General features: G+C 41.1%; 1 long non-coding RNA gene across 1 annotated transcript; it reads left to right on the forward strand.

Annotated features, from left to right (window-relative positions):
- Window positions 1-11,613: 11,613 nt before the first annotated feature.
- On the forward strand, window positions 11,614-21,806 carry LOC145657494 (uncharacterized). The gene is made up of 3 exons (XR_014123226.1): window positions 11,614-11,803; window positions 12,051-12,162; window positions 21,665-21,806. It is a non-coding gene; the product is annotated as an uncharacterized LOC145657494 (long non-coding RNA).
- The last annotated feature ends 359 nt before the right edge of the window (window positions 21,807-22,165 follow it).

Raw genomic sequence — 22,165 nt, forward strand, 5'->3', positions numbered from 1 at the left:
CAAGGTAGACTGTGTTTGTCTATAATTGTGATTTAGATCATTGTTAGATACTGGAGCCTTTCTGTCTTCAGGCACCCAACACAAGCTCTCTGCCTATCAGCCATGACATGACTGCTTGACCGCGAGCTGGTCACCCGAGGTCATCCACTCCCTCTTCTTGTCTCCTTTACCCCTCCCTTTCTGATCTCTCTTTCCCTGTCTCTCTCTAAACACAGGAGTGGCTCGTGGCTGGCATGCGAGCAGCTTGTGGCTCGTTCATGCAGAGAACATCTAATCTTTAAGAACCTTGTCTTTTTCGTTTTTACGTAGACCCTTAGAACATGCCTCACTTTTCCCCATCATCCTGTAGATTTAGATAGTAGATATAGGACACATATATACTCTGTGCTTTCCTCAATAAAGTGGAACTCTCTTGATTCACTACCCTGGTGTCAGTGTCTCTTGACTTCCCCAGATCGATCCGACTACAGAGGATGGAGGGCATAGGGTAACTTGGAAGAGATCAGACCTGAAGGACTGGTCACTTTGAACCAGTTTCTAACAGTGTTGGTCAGAAGTGTGATACTGTGCAGGTAAGTGACAACCTAGTATTTAATGTGTCTTCTTCCTGCTCAAAATCTCTGTGCTTAAATTTAGTTTAAATTTAGTTCAGGTGCGTTTTTATCTAAAATAAGGTGGAAGAAGACTTGTCCATTAGTACGAGCTGAATGTTGAATTTTGTATTTGTTAGGCTGCCTGTTGAAAAGGTGGAGGAAGTCTTGTCTATTGGCACGAGTTGAATTTTGTGTACACTGTGTAAAGATTTGTTATCCTGCCTGAGACTTATTGAAACACAATTTACTGTTTATTGGTGAACCCTCCCCCCTCTGTACCTATTTGAAAGCTCTTTGTATAGTTGTATACTGGTTGTGATTTTGATGGGTGACCCATGGGTTCCGTTGTTGGTTATGTAAAACCCAAAAAAGGGGAAACCCCAAAGGATTGGATGTTTCGGTGTGGTTTGTGAGCTGTACATCGATAGTCTGGCTGGTTGGACTGAATGTGCTGGGTTTAGACACTATCCATGTACAGGCTCGTTTGAAAGAGGGTTCATAGTGCTTAGTGCTATGTTTATTTATGAGGGATATGGGGAGCCTAGCTGGGATTTTCAATATATGAAGAATTCTTGGCAGACCTGGAGTAAGGCCAAGCCAGTGTGGGACAAGGCACATGGTGTAAAACCCAATAAGACTCCTGGTTCTGAAATAATCATTTTTCCTGACACACAGCTGAAAGGATCCCCTCCTCCACTTGTGAAGCATGCACTGATAAGAGAGGCTGCCGCTCAGGCAGATGTTTCTGTGTCGAAGGCCACACACACATCTGAGCTAAATCAGGAAGTTGAGAGGGGGACTTCTAGAGGAGGAGCGGATGGCAAGCCGCACCCGCCCTCTACACTAACCTCACCTCTCTACAGCAGGGTGAGACTTTGGCGCACGGCTCCAGCCACCCTGTGAATATTTCTACTCCATTCATGATACTGGGTGAGAAACTGTGTAGAGTTATGCTTCCTAGCATGACTGATATTAAAAATAGGTGGCTATCACATTTTTGTAGATGATTCATGTTAATGCCCCTTCATGCACATACCCTATGTCCTTGACGTGTGAAGCTGTCTTCATGTTTTCTCATTGCTTGGTGCCGAATGATATCGATCTGTGTTTCTTACAAACTCAGGGTACACAACAGGACTGCTCTCACTGGGTTGATTAGGGCTGTAGTCCTGATAAAAATGGTCTAATCCGTGACCCAGATGGGCGTATCACCCTTCCTAAATCTATTTTGCCAGTACTTGCTAGTGATTGTAGACAGGTTTTCCACGTGGACTGAGGCATTTCCTTGTTCTAAGGAAGACACCTGCACTGTGGTTAAAATCCTGGCCAAGGAGATAATACCGAGGTACGGTGTGCCTCGGGTAATAGATTCGGATCAGGGACCCTGTTTTATTTCTAAGGTAATTCAAAAACTATGCACCTACCTAACTATTGACTGGAAGTTTCACATCTCATCATCCTCAGTCATCTGGCATTGTTGAGAGAATGAATCATACCTTGAAAGAAAGGTTAACAAAGGTCATGATGGAAACAGGAAAGAAGTGGATAGATCTACTGCCAGCAGTGTTGTGTGAGATCAGAATGACGCCCAGTGCCACCACCAAATTGTCTCCATTTGAAGTAATTTTTGGTAGACCCCAACGCAACGTCTCTGCTTATCAGCCAAAATGTAACTGCTTGACCAAGAGCTCCTCACACGAGGTCATCTGCTCCCTCTTCTTGCATACTTTACCCCTCCCTTTCTCTTTTGCTCTCCCCATCTCTCTCTACGTACGCGAGCAGCTCATGGCTGGGTCATGCTGACTGCATCTAATCTTTACTAACCTGCTTCTTTCCTTTCTATGCAGAGCCTTAGAACATTCCTCACTTTTCCCTGTCATCCTGTATATTTATATAGTAGATATAGGACATATATATATATATATGCTAACTGGCTTGTTAACTAACGGTAAGGTTTAGGCATTTTATATCTAATATTAGCTATCTAGCTAACATTAGCCCAAACATGTGGCTAGAGTTAGTTTAGCCTCCTGTATTGACACTGTATTTTCATTATGTAGCCCCACTGATTTTCGGCAGTCGATTTTTCAGCCTTTTGACTTGGAACTATTCTGTTTACACTGGTGTTTGTAATGCTGAGTTACAGAAGATTGATGTAAAATAATCAACGGCTTCCACCAATGAAAGAACCTCATATGGCTCAGAACCCCAAATGAGTACAACACGCTTGGGGGTTCCTACTGTCTCACTTTGTGCAGTACACCACTGTCTTTGTACAGTTTTCCTGATAGTACAAAAGGAATTCTGTACAGGTGTTGCTGGGTCACAGGTGACACAACCATGGAGTGGCCATTTTACTTCTGCAGCTGAATGTGTGCATGGACTTTTGTTCAGTGCAACTGGAGTGCATGTGGAGGATAGGATGGACCTCCCTGAGGAGTTCCACAGTTCAGTCATTGAAGCTGTGTATGATGAGCTCCTCAGAAGAATTAAGGCCAGGAAAAATGTGAATGTGACCCAAGCATTCATCAGTGGTGGCTTTATCATTTGTTAAGGTTATTCAGAGGAAAGATCTGGCCCAGTTCCTCTACTGTCCCTCCATAGACGGCCCCGGATCTGCAAAGCCAACAACAGTAAGGACCACTGTATCTGGTGTGGCTGAAGCTAAGACCAGGCAGACACACTGGATACATCGCCTAATGGGGAGGATCTCAAGAACTGTCAGGAAGGTAAAGTAGTGGTCTATTTTATATATTTATGTTCTTAATGAATTTAGTAGCATGACAGTCCATGGAGGAACAAGACCAAGCTTTGTTGACTTCTCACTTACTTAAAAAATGGAATAAAGTGACTTGGCCCTAAGATGAATCAAAATGTAGTCTCCAAAGCTGCCGCTTCTCAGGGCTGCAGTCGTGTGTGTTTACCGTGCGAACTTCTCTGTCTGTCATTCCTGTTTAATTCCGTTACACCGCTTACCTGAAGCGGGTCACCACAGTAATGTGTAGTCTCTGATTTATCAAGCTGTCTGCTGATGACATGTAGATTCTTCAGTCCAAAGATGACAGACAAGGCATTGACAACTTCATCAAGTATTTGTGAAGGCTTCTTAATACTGAGGTATATAGTTTGAACTATATACTTCAGTATTAAGACAATAAAAATATAGTGAAACTCACTGTTTTGAATAATAAACGCATTTACTGATCTCATAAATGCCTCATGCAGTGTTTAAGTGGACTTACTATGCTATACAATATTGGCGGTGCATGTGCATGCGCACACACACACACAAAGCACGTACACAATCATCAGAGCCTTGGTTTTATCGAGTGTGGTCCTGTTGGTAATGTAAAGATTGTTATTCCCACTGAAGATCAGGGAGGTCAAAGCACAGGGATTTCTGATGTAATAATTCAATATAATAATAATATTCCCTTATTATGACTATAATATTTGCTTAATCTAATAGCCTAATAATCCTGAAATATTCATAAACTACTAAAACCAGATCAATGGCTATTTTTTTCCACTTTGAATATAATTCCCCTCTGATTATGCCTGACTAGCAGGTGGGATTCCCAGGGTTCCAGATTAATGGGGCCAAGATACTGATGGCGGAACCTTCCAGAAGCTCCTCGTTTCTCGGACAGGACTCTGGCACTGGGGATGTGAAATCCCGTAATCTCCCATCCTCCTCACCAGCAGCTCCGCCCAGTCTGGGGTCTGAACCAGTGACACGCTCAGCAACAATGTTTCTATGGTATTAAGAGCAGACCAGTAGATGGACAGGTAAGGTAGATGGACAGGTAAGTAAAACATCATGATGTCAGCCATCAGGAGGTAGAGTAGTCTCTGTAAAGCTTTATTAAAAGGAAAAACAAATGTAAAAAAACCCAAAAAACAAACAAACAAAAAAAAAACCCATGTACAAAATAAATTCCAGCTGGCTTAGAAAAATTCCTCCTCTCTCATGTTATCACACACAAAAACACAGGCTGCACATTTAGGACAAACATCAAACGCACTGCAGTAAAAGACGGTTCCCACCTCTGACACATAGTTAAGGGGCGGATATTTACACATATTACTAATTTGTCATTTCTGTTTCTGATCATGTGTCTCATCAGAACACAAAACTGGCCTGACGTGACCAGGACACACACACACACACTATTTGAATTGGTTATCAATAAGGGTTCCCCTCATCTTTGCCTTCTTAGCTTCTAGTTCAGGCTGAAAAAAAGAAAAAGAGCAAAGCAGTTATACACACACACACACACACACACACACACACACACACACAAAAACACACACTGTGCCAAACACTAACATGCATTGAATATTTACACACTTCATTATATTTAACACACCACAAATGTGTTTTTCATTATATATATATATATATAACACACTGAACATGCCGTGTGAACGCAGTCTCATGTGGAACACACAACCTGTGCTGTTCACCTAATCAGACAAATTTCCCCCTCGGTTCTACACGAGAGCTTTTACCCTCGCCTGACAGTCAGGTGTGTTCCATCGTGTGAGGGTGAGAGTGGGTATATTTATTTGGTTATCTTTGTGAGCATGACTGTCAGAAAGTGTGTGTCCTCACCAGCTCTTTTCTTTCGTGTGTGTGTGTGCGCGTGTGTGTGTAGGGGTGTGTGTGTATGTATGTGTGTGGGGTCTCACCAGTTCCTGCAGTCTTTTCTTACTCATTCCTTTCCTCTCTAGTTGTTTCTCGATGACTTTTGCATTCTGAGTATGAGTCTGCCACCTCCCTCTGGAAGAAGCAGCCAATTACAACGTTCACATCATTTATTGTTTTTAATATTCCCTTTTAGAAAAAAAAGGAATCAAATCAATTACTAATCAACATTTATGTCACCAATTACTACAATATTCATTATAATGTTGATATGTATGAATTTGAATCTATCAGGTATTTCAAAGCAATCACAAGTGTATCACATCAGACAACTGGTCACATCACAACAGGGAGGCAATCCCACTACATTTGAAGGACATGTGGAACTATGCAACTGCTTACACCGGGCAAGGGCACCTCAGGCGAAGCCACACCAGCAGGTTCCAGGTCCAGCCCACATGACCCCTGGTCTGCATATGACTGTACTTCATCTAGGCCAACACACCTTCCAAAACTCATCAGGTAATTACCAAGCCCTTCACACCTCACTCTGGTGTGTGGAAGCAGGCCAGTGATCTGTGCAGGGTATAACGCACATCCTCAGCTAACTCAGGTAACTCTAAATACCCTGCTTAAAGAATAAACACTGTGTACTAACAACAGCCAAACACGTATTCTGGCTAGAACTCTAGAATAATCTAAATTTTTATCATGAGCAAATCATTTTTTTCACTTTATCAGATGTCTAAATGACAGAAAAATACATATACCCTCTGACAGGAGGTGAGTGTAAAACAAGCAATGTAAACACAAAACTCCACCAAGAAACAAATATGTACAAGACAAGCCTTATAGGTGCAAAAAAACACAGAACCAAGGAGTGGAACTGATCGATCTTGAATCGCTAAATTGCAGCTGTACCTAGAACAGTTTTATTGTTTTAGGATGGTTTGCAGTTTTGGGGAGTTTTTTTTTGTATTTTTGTTGATAGAAATATATGACTAGGGTTACACAAGGCAGTGTGAACAGCAGGGATCTTACACGTGTTTTCTGAACTTCCAGGGAGTCCCGTAGGGATGCAAGAATTCCCTGAACACGGATGTGACTATTTTAATGAAAGAGGAATCATTTTGGTCAATTTTTAAAATCTAAATGCAGTTAGCATAAGTTCCAGTGGGATGAAAGGCGTGTTGAATTCTAACTTCTGCTCTTTGGATATCAATAGGTGAAATGGCTATGACTGTGTGGATTATTCTGTAATCTGGATTAGGATGAAGTGAATCAAAAGAGTTCCACTTTATTGAGGAAAGCACAGAGTATATATGTGTCCTATATCTACTATCTAAATCTACAGGATGACGGGGAAAAATGAGGAATGTTCTAAGGGTCTACGTAGACAGGAAAGAAGCAGTTTAGTAAAGATTAGATTCAGTCAGCATGACCCAGCCATGAGCTGCTTGCGTGCGTAGAGAGAGATAGGGAGAGCGAAAGAGAAAGGGAGGGGTAAAGTATGCAAGAAGAGGGAGCAGATGACCTCGGGTGAGGAGCTCTCGGTCAAGCAGTTACATTATGGCTGATAAGCAGAGACGGAGTCTATCAAAAATGACCTCAAATGGAGAAAATTTGGTGGCGGCATTGGGTGTCATTCTGATCTCACACAACACTGCTGGCAGTAGATCTATCTACTTCTTTCCTGTTTCCATCATGAGATGTGAAACTTCCAGTCAATAGTTAGGTAGGTGCATAGTTTCTGAGTTACCTTAGAAATGAAACATGGGTCCCTGATCTGAATGTTATTACCCAAAGCACACCATACCTCAATATTATCTCCTTGGCTAGGATTTTAACCACAGTGCGGGCGTCTTCCTTAGAACAAGGAAACACATCAGTCCACTTGGAAAACCTGTCTACAATCGCTAGCAAGTACTTTCAACTGACTGAAAGGGATATTCAGGAGCCGGTAAGGTATCATATTTGGCTTGTGTTTTACCTTGGTTGCTTCTGGCACAGGTTAAACAGCAATCTAGGAGGAGTTTTACAGTTATATGTGTTGCAGGTATACAAAACTGTTTTTAAATGTTAGCCGTCACCCCCTTTGTGCGATGTGAAATCCCATGAAAATGATGCACAAGAAATGGCAAAATACATTTAGGAACGGTGACATGCCCCTCCAGGTCACAGATTAGACCATTTTAATCAGGACTACAGCCCTAATCAACCCAGTGAGAGCAGTCCTGTTGTGTACCCTGAGTTTGTAAGAAACGCAGATTGATATTATTCGGCACAAAGCAATGAGAAAACATGGCGATAGCTTCACACATCGAGGATATAGTGTACGGGCATGAGGGAGCATTAACAGCTGACCAACGTGGGATCTCATCTGCTGAAGCATTGCCAGTGGCTGTGTCAGACTCAGAGGTTGAGTCATGACCCTTGACCTTTAACGATAGCCAGCCGAGCTGGTAGTGTACATGCAGACAAAGGTGCAGACACTAGTCCTGGATTAGAAATGGTCTTGCCGTCCGAGGTGCGGAACCCCCTGGAGTGCCAAATCTTAACAAAGTTATGAGCAACCCCAAACGCATAATGGGAATCAGTGTAGATGGTGACAACCTGATCCCGGAGTAGATGGCAGACCTTGGTCAACGCCATCAGCTCAACTGCTTGAGCAGACCTATAAGGGAGAGAGTAAGCCTCCCAAATGAGGTTAGGCAGAGAGCAGACAGAATAACCACAGGAAAATTCAGAGTCAGACGGTTTAAAACATAGGCCATCTACAAAAATGTGATAGCCGCCTATTTTTAATATCAGTCATGTTAGGAGGCATAACTCTACACAGTTTCTCACCCAGCATCATGAATAGAGCAGAAATATTCACAGGGTGGGTGGAGCCGTGCTCCGAAGTCTCAACCTGCCGTAGAGAGGCGAGGTTAGTAGAGAGGGCGGGTGTGGCTGGTCGTCCACTCCTCCTCCAGAAGTCCCCCTCTCAACTTCCTGCTTCAGCTCAGATGTGTGTGTGGCCTTCGAAACAGAAACATCTGCCTGAGCAGTAGCCTGTCTAATCAGTGCATGCTTCACAAGTGGAGGAGGAGATCCTTTCAGCTGTGTGGCAGCAAAAACAGCTATTTCAGTCCCAGGAGTCTTATTGAGTTTTACACCATGTGCCTTGTCCCACACCGGCTTGGCCTTATTCCAGGTCTGCCAAGAATTCTTCATATATTGAAAATTCCAGCTAGGCTCCCCATATCCCTCATAAATAAACATAGCACTAAGCATTATAAACTCCCGTTGAAAAGAAATCTGAATACTTCTTGTATTTGCATTTATAGTGTTCACTATGTTTATAAAAAGCAATATGGTGATGTAAAAGTATACTGTAAATTTCATTATTATTTCACTCTTGACTAAATAATAAACCCAACCAACTAGACTGAAATTACACAGACATGGTGAGCAGTTGTTTTTGTAGCCAGGATAAATCAATTCTAAAGGAGTTCCTTCTAAAAGAAGCTGCTGACCTGCTCCCTGCGCTCTTCCACATTCTTAGAAGTGTTCCAGCCTTTGCGTGTGTTGAACTTGTACACCTAACTAGTAAATAAAGGTTTAGCAATTTTACAAAGAACCGTAATGAAAATCAAGCTGCACTGATGGAAGAAATAATGTTAGCTAGCTACAGCACCCTTATCGAAGGTTTAGCTCGCTGGTCGCCAACCAGTCTATCTATCAAGTCGATCTCACATGTCTAATTTGCTCATAATTCAGAATATGATATTATGTTTATCGATGAAAAGGTTGGTGACCACTGGATTAGGCAGTCAATTAACAAAAGTGTTATCCCAACTATCTAGCTAGGTTAGCTAAGGTTAGCTAGATGGTTTAGCCCGCTAGTATTGCTGTATCGCTAACATAACCTACACACAGCTCGTTCAAGCCTTTGAAAAACCTCCCTAAAAATGTTCAAATATCCAGTTACAACTACTTTCAAATTTTACAAAGAGCTAACCAGCTAACAGCTAGAATTCTGCAGATTGCTACTTTGTGTACTTACGTTTGTGCCGCTGTTTGTGTGTTGTGTACGGTTCAATCATAGCAAAGAGCGTTTCTGCTTGGATAAAAGTGCCTTTGGCTCCCCACTGCAGTATGTCCTACCAGTCCCGCGCACAATCTAATGCCTCCTGTCGGTAATCCGAGTTATGGATGTGACACCGTTTTCGTATTATGTTAAATGATTAATAGTGTTCACTGCTATATTTGTATGTGAGTGACACTTGTGTTGTCCGTGTTTAATGTTAATAAATGTTTCACAAACACAAGGGAGTCTGTGCGTCCTGCCCCGCGCCCTGCGGCACTCGGGCCAGCAGCAACGTTACACGAAATAATGTTGGTGATTGCTGACTTAAGCTCTACTCAGTACGGTCAAGAAGAACTATCTTCTAATGTTTATTTTGTTTTTTAAATAGCATGACATTCAACTGTAGAGGCAAAAAGTGTGGAAATACTTTAACAATGACAAAGATGAAGTACTTTAACGTTTAGTATTTATGAGGAGTTGTGAATGCTGAGATGTCCACCACTAAGTTTAATAAAATGGATTTTACAAAATACAAAAAAACAAAAACGTTCTTGTACTGAATAAAAGTGGAGGTCTTCTTTCACGTTTGCAGTGTTCTCTCTCTCTCTCTCTCTCTCTCTCTCTCTCTCTCTCTCTCTCATATATATATATATATAAAATCATTTTTACTGGTGTGTAAATGCATAATTGAAGCAATGACTTTGTATTTCATCAAGTGTCATGTGACACAAAAATCTGCTGATTATTTAAACAAATCAGAAGCCTCTGAGTCATAAACAAATGCCTAGTGCCAGAATCATTTTATAGTCCCATATGCGCAAGCTGAACAATATTCATAATTTGCTGTTGTTTTAGTCCTGTTTGGCCATCATTTTGCCTTGTTAATATGGCCATGTGCCTGAAAATCCTTTGTCATGGAGAATAATGCATGGTGTTGTAGGATAATGTATGTCTTGGACTGTTTCTCGATGAGGCAATAAATGAACAAAATATGGAAATATTAGTTTTAGCTCTCAGCATTTCTTGTGTTTAAAGGGTCTTAGGCTAGTGATATGTGCATTATTTTTTCTGTGATGTTCTTCTGTCCTTCTATGCTACTCTGTTGTCTTTCAGTAACAGTTCCAAAAATTCTGCCTTTGCTTTAGTTCTGCTTTATTAATATATTTGCTTGTGAGAGAATTAGACCAGGGACAAGCATGATATCTCAAACATTTCCTGAGATGTCAATGTTACTCTTCATGAATCTTCATAAATCAAAAACACACTGAGGAACTCTGGCCACATTTCATTTGAGCATACCCATGCACTGTGTAATCTTCAATATGCAATAGTAGACTAATTAAATAAGTTGTACATTTTTCAGGGTTATTAGCATGGAACATATACTTTCAAAGCATCGGCACAGTGGAGGCACTGAGATAGTGAGTGTTGCAAGTGTGTCGTGCCCAGCAGGGTGGCTGGAGTTTTCCTGCATGTCACTGTCACTGCAGAGTGGTCAGCCACCCAAAATATCTTGGCAACTGCAGTCGTTTGGTCAGAAGCAAACCACTGATAAAGGGCTAGAAAATGTGTAGAAATGTGGATGGCGGCAGAATGGACCATGGACTCTAACTATGCAACCACAAGGTGCCTCTTGTAACGCTTGGAGTTAGTCCTATTTAAATTATGCTCCAACCCAGATTAGCAAAGAGCTTTGGCACTGGTAGAGAGAAGCCTGTGAAGCATGTGGAGGAGACGCGAGTCAGACTCAACTCAGTTATGCAATAATCTTGCCGGTTTATTCACTATGTGACAGCGGCTTGCTCTTGGAATCCTGTTGACAGTGCATACATGAAATGTAGAAACGTCCAAAGCTCATAAACACATTAACAGAGAAATGAAATTAAGGACAAAAGAATCGCTGGGTCCAGTAAGGTCCGTCATGTACAGTACAAAAAAAAGTCTTCTCCTGTGTGGCATTCATGCACATGCATTTTCCGTAAAACACAACTTAAAGGGACAGCAGACAAATTACTGCCCGTTACACTCTGCACAGCAGTAGGTATTTAGAATATAGTGCTGTGAAAGTGTATACACAGCAGTAAATTGTTTCTATTTACATTTCTATGTGTATCAGAGGTTTTCTTCTAAAACCACTAGGAATGTTCAAAAGACCTCTGCGTCATACAGAGAACTGGCACAGCCAATAGGAAGGAAGCTTTCATACCGGGGGTGGAGAGAGCGGCGGAAAGTTCATTAATATTCATAAAGCAGTTAACACAATAGGAGCGGGTACTGGCGCAGACAATCACACGCTACTGTGTAAGTGATTTGTAGCTAGCTAGTGTTTGTCCACACTCCAATTATAATCAGTCGTTAGGCTTACTGACCTTTAGAATTCACATCAAAAGATGAGAGGTGTCAGTAGATATGGAAAAGAGGAAAGGTGGCTGCACAAAGCTGCCACCAATAAGACCAAACCACAGTGCTCAGAAAGCAAACAACGTTCAGGTACGTGTATACACATTTTATTTAAACGCTGAAATGAAGGAGCATGTGTTTTTGAATCTTTAAATTGTATGGTATACCTTAAAAATGTTTGTACTGGTGCCTCTAGAATGAAACAAATAGAAATACATTTTTAGTGCATTTTAATAAAAGGTTGTTTGGCTATGATGGAAGGTTGTGTATGGTTATGTGTGCTTGTGTGTCAGTATGTAAATTCTTGTGTGAAAAATACCTTGTATACTTTGTTTAGGCTCTTGATGTGGGTGTGCACAGTCCAGAAACTAGAGACAGCACACATTTTGCTCCATGTGTTCTACCTCCAATCAATGGTAGCCATCCACTACCATTTCAGAGAAAAAAAGGTAAAGAACTATAAAGTCTATACATTCTAGAGAAAATTACATGGCAATTAATACCTGTTGGTTTTTAACACATGGTTTCATATGAAGAGTCAGAAGATATTTTTAAACTGAGCCTTCTCATCTGGCTCTTGATGTGGGTGTGCACAGTCCAGAAACTAGAGACAGCACACATTTTGTGTGTCTGTCTGTGTGTGTATATGTTACTTTTCAGGGAATAAAACTGTCTGTACATGTTTAAAAAATGTCAGTATAAGAAGTCAGTATAACTTTGGGAAGGAAGGCTATGTTCCAAACACAAGTCACTCGTTGTCTTCCAGTGAATCAAATAAACACATCAGTATAATGGATTGTAATTGACATGGTGTGCCAGAATTGTACGTTTAGTATTCATGTTTGAAGAATTACATAACTTTTGCTCTCTTAGCCTTCATCTTTATTCAAGGCTTTATGACTTATCTTGGGATATGCATCAAACCTTACCAATGTACTGCTAGTCAGATTCTCTCCACCTAGTTCCACAGTTAAATTGTGCCAGATTCTGACATCGTTGTGCGATTCAACACAGCTGGCATGTACACTATTATAGCTGTAATTAAGGTAGCCACGCTAAAGACCACAAATTACTGAAGAAAAGATATCTGACATTTAAGGAGAGAGACTCAGAGCTGAGTCCTACTGAGAGAGCAGCTCCGTGACTTCTTCATCCAAAAGTTCAGTAGACAGGAGAATCCCAAAGTTACAATCATCTATGTTATGCTAATTTTTGCTGATATGACTTCAAAGCCATCCCCACTCTAACCAATTTCTTTGGGTTTGCCAGTAACACTAGTTGACCATAGCATAAAGATAATGTTTTGTTCTGTCCTATTTGTTGATATTTCAAACTGAATAGTAAGAAAAGGCAATACACAGTGACCAATAAGCAATAAATAGTTAATGAAAAGCTACAGACACACTGTTAAATGGGCTGACCCAGATATTTATCACCAGAGACCTAGAGCCCTAAACACTTGCCCAAGTCATTGTTTTGACTTATCTGGGTCCTAATCAGATGATTTATACTATAGCTAAGCAATTTGACCAAGGAGTACATTTCACTGCGCATCATTTTTAAAACCATGACAAAAACAATACAGTTTTCCATCTATGTCACCAGCCCAGCACACAGCCAGTCTCATCGATGGAGCTTTCATAACTTAGAAAGGACCAGCTCAATAAGCCCTTGGTGCTAGATGCTATACACAAATGGTGCACTGTCTGAACTGGACCTAGAGTAGGAAATGAAAAGTAATTAACTAGTAATAGTAATCGCATGGACTGAGAGATTTATTGAGTCCATTCTCTCTCTCGTTCCCTCTCTCTATCTCTCTCTCTCTGAGGCATTTTCATTATTTATTGCCTAGCTAACAAATCTGCAGAGACATCTGAAAACCTCTGAGTTCAGCTTGATAAAGAAAATGTTTTTAACCCAACAAAAACCCAATCTGTTTAGTGAAAGGTTGAAGCTCATTTTCTTAAAGAGCAGGGTGCAGTGTTGATCTCTAGCTTGCAGACCACATCTATACCAGCTCCATTCCTGAGTCACCTGCTACATGCTAGCTAGCTTAGCTACCTTTGCGGATTTTCAACTTTCATTATTAGGTTTTACACGTGTGATGTTTACAGCGTGTACTGTTTCTGATACACGTTGGCTTGATTTTCGTGTGGTTGAATGAGCAGATAAATTGATTAAAATCTAAAGGGAAAAAACCTTGAACCGTGCAAGATTTAGCAGGTTTAGCAAATTGATATTTATGTAGAGATGGTACTTGTGGCATAATTATGATGTAATAAAGGGGCTGTGAAGTCACACAAGTTATCACATTAATCACGCCTTTCACCATTCCCATAGTACTCATTTGCTTCGTTGCTGCTTATTGTATTTGGCTGAGGTCTGTTCCCCAAATACTAAAAGGCTTATCGATCTTTAGAATTCACATCAAAAGACGAGAGGCGCCAGTAGATATGGAAAAGAGGAAAGGTGGCTGCACAAAGCTGCCACCAATAAGACCAAACCACAGTGCTCAGAAAGCAAACAACATTCAGGTACGTGTATACACATTTTATTTAAATGCTGAAATGAAGGAGCATGTGTTTTTGAATCTTTAAATTAAATGGGATACCTTAAAAATATTTGTACTGCTGCCTCAAGAAAGAAACAAACAGAAATACATTTTTAGTACATTTTAATAAAAAGTTGTTTGGCTATGATGAAAGGTTGTGTATGGTTATGTGTGCTTGTGTGTCAGTATGTAGATTCTTGTGTGAAAAATACCTTGTATACTTTGTTTAGGCTCTTGATATGGGTGTGCACAGTCCAGAAACTAGAGACAGCAAACATTTTGCTCCACTTGTTATACCTCCAATCAATGGTAGCCATCCACTACCATTTCAGAGAAAAAAAGGTAAAGAACTATAAAGTCTATACATTCTAGAGAAAATTACATGGCAATTAATTCCTGTTGGTTTTTAACACATGGTTTCATATGAAGAGTCGTAATATATTTTTAAACTGAGCATTCTCATCTGAACATAGCTCAATTTCAAGATGGCAAAATCAGCTGTTGCCATCTGTTAATTAATAGCACTGGATGATTCTTTAGTATAACTCTGCCCCGTAAATTTAGGTTCATATGAGCAGCTGCAGGAGACTGGTCTGGATGGATGTCATGACATTGAAGCTTCCAAAGAGCAGCTGGAGATGGAGAGATATAATCTTGAAGCTGAGTATAAGGAACACCAAGCGCTTCTGCAGAGCCTCCTGTCAGAAAGGGATGAACTCTGCCAGTTGAACAGCGAGCAGCAGATGATAATAGCTGACTGGTTGGAAAGGGAAAACGTGCCAATGCCTGTGTGTACAAGGCGGAGTCGCCATGGCTACCAGGACCAGCTAAAAATTCTAGAGGACCTAAAGTTGCAGTGGCAGTGCAAATCACAGCTCTACCAGCAGCAAGTTGAAGAACTCCGGCCCCGGTGCCAGGAGAAGAAGAAGCAGTGGGACTGTGAATATCAAGCCTTCATCATGATTATGCAAGAAGTAGTCGTTGCGGCTCTCGCCCGGCGGCTGGGAAAGCGGGCAGCTCTCGTTGAGGTGAAACGGCTCCTTGCAGCTGAGCAGAAGACGGAGAATAAGCTCACTGCTGCAAAAATACGGAACCTTGCGCTGCAGATGAGGGTACAAAGCCGGGAAGAAGCTATTGGAGAACTGGAGGAGAGGACAAAGGCTGAAAAACTGAAATTTGAAAATGAGAATTATAAGACTATGATCTTGGAGTATGAAGAGGAGCTTATTCGAATAAAGAAAGGAATTACCAGCACTAGAGAGGTATGACGTCCTATTAAACTCAGTAGATTAAGACTAATGTGGGTGCAAGTTCTGTTGATTTTTTAGATAGCCATGGAACTGTCAAGTAGACTTGAAAACATAACAAGACCCATCCCATAAATCCCATCACAAAACTTGGAAATTTCGAGCCCCCATTTAAAACTGAAAATGCAGTAAATTTATTGCCACGGAGTAGGATGGGAAGATGTATTGTACAGTAGTAGAGTCTTGAAGGCATAGAAAATAATCTCAGTATTGTGTACCTCCACTCTCAGTTCCAGTCACATCTCAAAGAAACGATCAACTTTGTGGAGCTGGAGATCCAGGCCAAACTAGCCAATCTGGCCAAGATAAAGGCAATGATCGGCAACAAGCGGAAAGCTCTGGCAGGGGTAATGATAACTAAAGACAAGCTGCGTGCAGACAATCTGCGCCTGTACCAGCGCTGCAGCCTGCTGAGAAACAAGAAGCTGCTCCAGGATTTTGAGAAGGTGAAGGATGCATGCGAGGACCTGCAGAGCCAAATAGACATTCTCAAGAGGCAGCATGAAAAGCTCTCTGTCAAGTGTAGCACAGTAAAGAGCAAGCTGAAGCAGAGCAGGCCACTGCAGCATTGTGTATAACACAGTTGAACACACACGTGTACACGTATATACACAAACATGCTGTATGCTCTTTGTGCAGAACTAAAATAAAAACAGTACACTGTTATATTTGAAAATAGTGCTGTGCCTTTTATATTTGAAAGTTGACAAAATATCTGATATATGTGTGTTTGTGTGTGTGTGTCCGTCTGTGTGTGTATATGTTACTTTCCAGGGAATAAAATTGTCTGTACATGTTTAAAAAATGTCAGCATAAGAAGTCAGTATAACTTTGGCAAGGAAGACTATGTTCCAAACACAAGTCACTCGTTGTCTTCCAGTGAATCAAATAAACACATCAGTATAATGGATTGTAATTGACATGGTGTGCCAGAATTGTACGTTTAGTATTCATGTTTGAAGAATTACATAACTTTTGCTCTCTTAGCCTTCATCTTTATTCAAGGCTTTATGACTTATCTTGGGATATGCATCAAACCTTACCAATGTACTGCTAGTCAGATTCTCTCCACCTAGTTCCACAGTTAAATTGTGCCAGATTCTGACATCGTTGTGCGATTCAACACAGCTGGCATGTACACTATTATAGCTATAATTAAGGGAGTCACGCTAAAGACCACAAATTACTGAAGAAAAGATATCTGACATTTAAGGAGAGAGACTCAGAGCTGAGTCCTACTTAGAGAGCAGCTCCGTGACTTCTTCATCCAAAAGTTCAGTAGACAGGCGAATCCCAAAGTTACAATCATCTATGTTATGCTCATTTTTGCTGATATGACTTCAAAACCATCCCCACTCTAACCAATTTCTTTGGGTTTGCCAGTAACACTAGTTGACCTTAGCATAAAGATAATGTTTTGTTCTGTCCTATTTGTTGATATTTCAAACTGAATAGTAAGAAAAGGCAATACACAGTGACCAATAAGCAATAAAAAGTTAATGAAAAGCTACAAACACACTGTTAAATGGGCTGACGCAGATATTTATCACCAGAGACCTAGAGCCCTAAACACTTGCCCAAGTCATTGTTTTGACTTATCTGGGTCCTAATCAGATGATTCATACTATAGCTAAGCAATTTGACCCAGGAGTACATTTCACTGCGCATCATTTTTAAAACCATGACAAAAACAATACAGTTTTCCATCTATGTCACCAGCCCAGCACACAGCCAGTCTCATCGATGGAGCTTTCATAACTTAGAAAGGACCAGCTCAATAAGCCCTTGGTGCTAGATGCTATACACAAATGGTGCACTGTCTGAACTGGACCTAGAGTAGGAAATGAAAAGTAATTAACTAGTAATAGTAATCGCATGCACTGAGAGATTTATTGAGTCCATTCTCTCTCTCGTTCCCTCTCTCTCTCTATCTCTCTCTCTCTGAGGCATTTTCATTATTTATTGCCTAGCTAACAAATCTGCAGAGACATCTGAAAACCTCTGAGTTCAGCTTGATAAAGAAAATGTTTTTAACCCAACAAAAACCCAATCTGTTTACTGAAAGGTTGAAGCTCATTTTCTTAAAGAGCAGGGTGCAGTGTTGATCTCTAGCTTGCAGACCACATCTATACCAGCTCCATTCCTGAGTCACCTGCTACATGCTAGCTAGCTTAGCTACCTTTGCGGATTTTCAACTTTCATTATTAGGTTTTACACGTGTGATGTTTACAGCGTGTACTGTTTCTGATACACGTTGGCTTGATTTTCGTGTGGTTGAATGAGCAGATAAATTGATTAAAATCTAAAGGGAAAAAACCTTGAACCGTGCAAGATTTAGCAGGTTTAGCAAATTGATATTGATGTAGAGATGGTACTTGTGGCATAATTATGATGTAATAAAGGGGCTGTGAAGTCACACAAGTTATCACATTAATCACGCCTTTCACCATTCCCATAGTACTCATTTGCTTCGTTGCTGCTTATTGTATTTGGCTGAGGTCTGTTCCCCAAATACTAAAAGGCTTATCGATCTTTAGAATTCACATCAAAAGACGAGAGGCGCCAGTAGATATGGAAAAGAGGAAAGGTGGCTGCACAAAGCTGCCACCAATAAGACCAAACCACAGTGCTCAGAAAGCAAACAACGTTCAGGTACGTGTATACACATTTTATTTAAATGCTGAAATGAAGGAGCATGTGTTTTTGAATCTTTAAATTATATGGGATACCTTAAAAATATTTCTACTGCTGCCTCAAGAAAGAAACAAACAGAAATACATTTTTAGTACATTTTAATAAAAAGTTGTTTGGCTATGATGGAAGGTTGTGTATGGTTATTTGTGCTTGTGTGTCAGTATGTAGATTCTTGTGTGAAAAAATACCTTGTATACTTTGTTTAGGCTCTTGATTTGGGTGTGCACAGTCCAGAAACTAGAGACAGCACACATTTTGCTCCACTTGTTCTACCTCCAATCAATGGTAGCCATCCACTAACATTTCAGAGAAAAAAAGGTAAAGAACTATAAAGTCTATACATTCTAGAGAAAATTACATGGCAATTAATTCCTGTTGGTTTTTAACACATGGTTTCATATGAAGAGTCGTAATATATTTTTAAACTGAGCCTTCTCATCTGAACATAGCTCAATTTCAAGATGGCAAAATCAGCTGTTGCCATCTGTTAATTAATAGCACTGGATGATTCTTTAGTATAACTCTGCCCCGTAAATTTAGGTTCATATGAGCAGCTGCAGGAGACTGGTCTGGATGGATGTCATGACATTGAAGCTTCCAAAGAGCAGCTGGAGATGGAGAGATATAATCTTGAAGCTGAGTATAAGGAACACCAAGCGCTTCTGCAGAGCCTCCTGTCAGAAAGGGATGAACTCTGCCAGTTGAACAGCGAGCAGCAGATGATAATAGCTGACTGGTTGGAAAGGGAAAACGTGCCAATGCCTGTGCGTACAAGGCGGAGTCGCCATGGCTACCAGGACCAGCTAAAAATTCTAGAGGACCTAAAGTTGCAGTGGCAGTGCAAATCACAGCTCTACCAGCAGCAAGTTGAAGAACTCCGGCCCCGGTGCCAGGAGAAGAAGAAGCAGTGGGACTGTGAATATCAAGCCTTCATCATGATGATGCAAGAAGTAGTCGTTGCGGCTCTCGCCCGGCGGCTAGGAAAGCGGGCAGCTCTTGTTGAGGTGAAACGGCTCCTTGCAGCTGAGCAGAAGACGGAGAATAAGCTCACTGCTGCAAAAATACGGAACCTTGCGCTGCAGATGAGGGTACAAAGCCGGGAAGAAGCTATTGGAGAACTGGAGGAGAGGACAAAGGCTGAAAAACTGAAATTTGAAAATGAGAATTATAAGACTATGATCTTGGAGTATGAAGAGGAGCTTATTCGAATAAAGAAAGGAATTACCAGCACTAGAGAGGTATGACGTCCTATTAAACTCAGTAGATTAAGACTAATGTGGGTGCAAGTTCTGTTGATTTTTTAGATAGCCATGGAACTGTCAAGCAGACTTGAAAACATAACAAGACCCATCCCATAAATCCCATCACAAAACTTGGAAATTTCGAGCCCCCATTTAAAACTGAAAATGCAGTAAATTTATTGCCACGGAGTAGGATGGGAAGATGTATTGTACAGTAGTAGAGTCTTGAAGGCATAGAAAATAATCTCAGTATTGTGTACCTCCACTCTCAGTTCCAGTCACATCTCAAAGAAACGATCAACTTTGTGGAGCTGGAGATCCAGGCCAAACTAGCCAATCTGGCCAAGATAAAGGCAATGATCGGCAACAAGCGGAAAGCTCTGGCAGGGGTAATGATAGCTAAAGACAAGCTGCGTGCAGACAATCTGCGCCTGTACCAGCGCTGCAGCCTGCTGAGAAACAAGAAGCTGCTCCAGGATTTTGAGAAGGTGAAGGATGCATGCGAGGACCTGCAGAGCCAAATAGACATTCTCAAGAGGCAGCATGAAAAGCTCTCTGTCAAGTGTAGCACAGTAAAGAGCAAGCTGAAGCAGAGCAGGCCACTGCAGCATTGTGTATAACACAGTTGAGCACACACGTGTACACGTATATACACAAACATGCTGTATGCTCTTTGTGCAGAACTAAAATAAAAACAGTACACTGTTATATTTGAAAATAGTGCTGTGCCTTTTATATTTGAAAGTTGACAAAATATCTGATATATGTGTGTTTGTGTGTGTGTGTGTGTGTGTGTGTCTGTCTGTGTGTGTATCTGTTACTTTCCAGGGAATAAAATTGTCTGTACATGTTTAAGAAATGTCAGTATAAGAAGTCAGTATAACTTTGGGAAGGAAGACTATGTTCCAAACACAAGTCACTCGTTGTCTTCCAGTGAATCAAATAAACACATCAGTATAATGGATTGTAATTGACATGGTGTGCCAGAATTGTACGTTTAGTATTCATGTTTGAAGAATTACATAACTTTTGCTCTCTTAGCCTTCATCTTTATTCAAGGCTTTATGACTTATCTTGGGATATGCATCAAACCTTACCAATGTACTGCTTGTCAGATTCTCTCCACCTAGTTCCACAGTTAAATTGTGCTAGATTCTGACATCGTTGTGCGATTGAACACAGCTGGCATGTACACTATTATAGATGTAATTAAGGGAGCCATTCTAAAGGCCACAAATTACTGAAGAAAATATATCTTACATTTAAGGAGGGAGACTCAGAGCAGAGTCCTACTGAGAGAGCAGCTCCGTGACTTCTTCATCCAAAAGTTCAGTAGACAGGCGAATCCCAAAGTTACAAACATCTATGTTATGCTAATTTTTGCTGATACGACTTCAAAACCATCCCCACTCTAACCAATTTCTTTGGGTTTGCCAGTAACACTAGTTGACCATAGCATAAAGATAATGTTTTGTTCTGTCCTATTTGTTGATATTTCAAACTGAGTAGTAAGAAAAGGCAATACACAGTGACCAATAAGCAATAAAAAGTTAATGAAAAGCTACAGACACACTGTTAAATGGGCTGACCAAGATATTTATCACCAGAGACCTAGAGCCCTAAACACTTGCCCAAGTCATTGTTTTGACTTATCTGGTTCCTAATCAGATGATTCATACTATAGCTAAGCAATTTGACCCAGGAGTACATTTCACTGTGCATTATTTTTAAAACCATGACAAAAACAATAGTTTTCCATCTATGTCACCAGCCCAGCACACAGCCAGTCTCATCGATGGAGCTTTCATAACTTAGAAAGGACCAGCTCAATAAGCCCTTGGTGCTAGATGCTATACACAAATGGTGCACTGTCTGAACTGGACCTAGACTAGGAAATGAAAAGTCATTAACTAGTAATAGTAAAAGCATGGACTGAGAGATTTATTGAGTCCATTCTCTCTCTCGTTCCATCTCTCTCTATCTCTCTCTCTCTGAGGCATTTTCATTATTTATTGCCTAGCTAACATATCTGCAGAGACATCCGAAGGCCTCTGAGTACAGCTTGATATGTTGAATGTTTAATAATGTTCACTGTTATAGTTGTATCTGATTGCCACTTGTGTTTTCCGTGTTTAATGTTAATAAATGTTTCACAAAGTCAAGGTAGTCTGTGTGTCCTGGCCCATGCCTTACGGTGCTCAGGCCAGCAGCAACATTACAGAATGACCAACCACCACAGGACTCTTACTCCCTCGGCAAATGACGGACTTCCTAGCAGGAGGTGCGTGAGTTAATGTCTAAATGTAACATTCGTAACCATTTTTGTCTACCTTGAGTTAATGTTAAAAATTGTTAAGTGTTAAGTGTCTCTATGTTCACTGTTTGTGTTACACGGGAGTGCCACTATAGTCTTTACGTTTTATGTAAATAAATGTTTGTCCACATCGAGAGTCTACGCTCTGCTCTACGCCCTTCGGCACTCGGACCAACGCGGTACAGAATGACCAACCACCACAGGACGCCAGGTCCTTCGGCTAAAGACGGACTTCCTAGCGGGAGATGCGTAGGCACCCCCGCCCTGCTGCCTGGATCCCAGCAGATTGGGGAGAGGACCGTGACTGGTGTCTATGTCCACCCCGGAAGTGGAGGGGTACACCCC

The sequence above is a fragment of the Electrophorus electricus genome, chromosome 1, assembly GCF_041902795.1.
Source record: "Electrophorus electricus isolate QZ-2024a chromosome 1, ASM4190279v1, whole genome shotgun sequence".
Lineage (NCBI taxonomy): Eukaryota > Metazoa > Chordata > Actinopteri > Gymnotiformes > Gymnotidae > Electrophorus > Electrophorus electricus.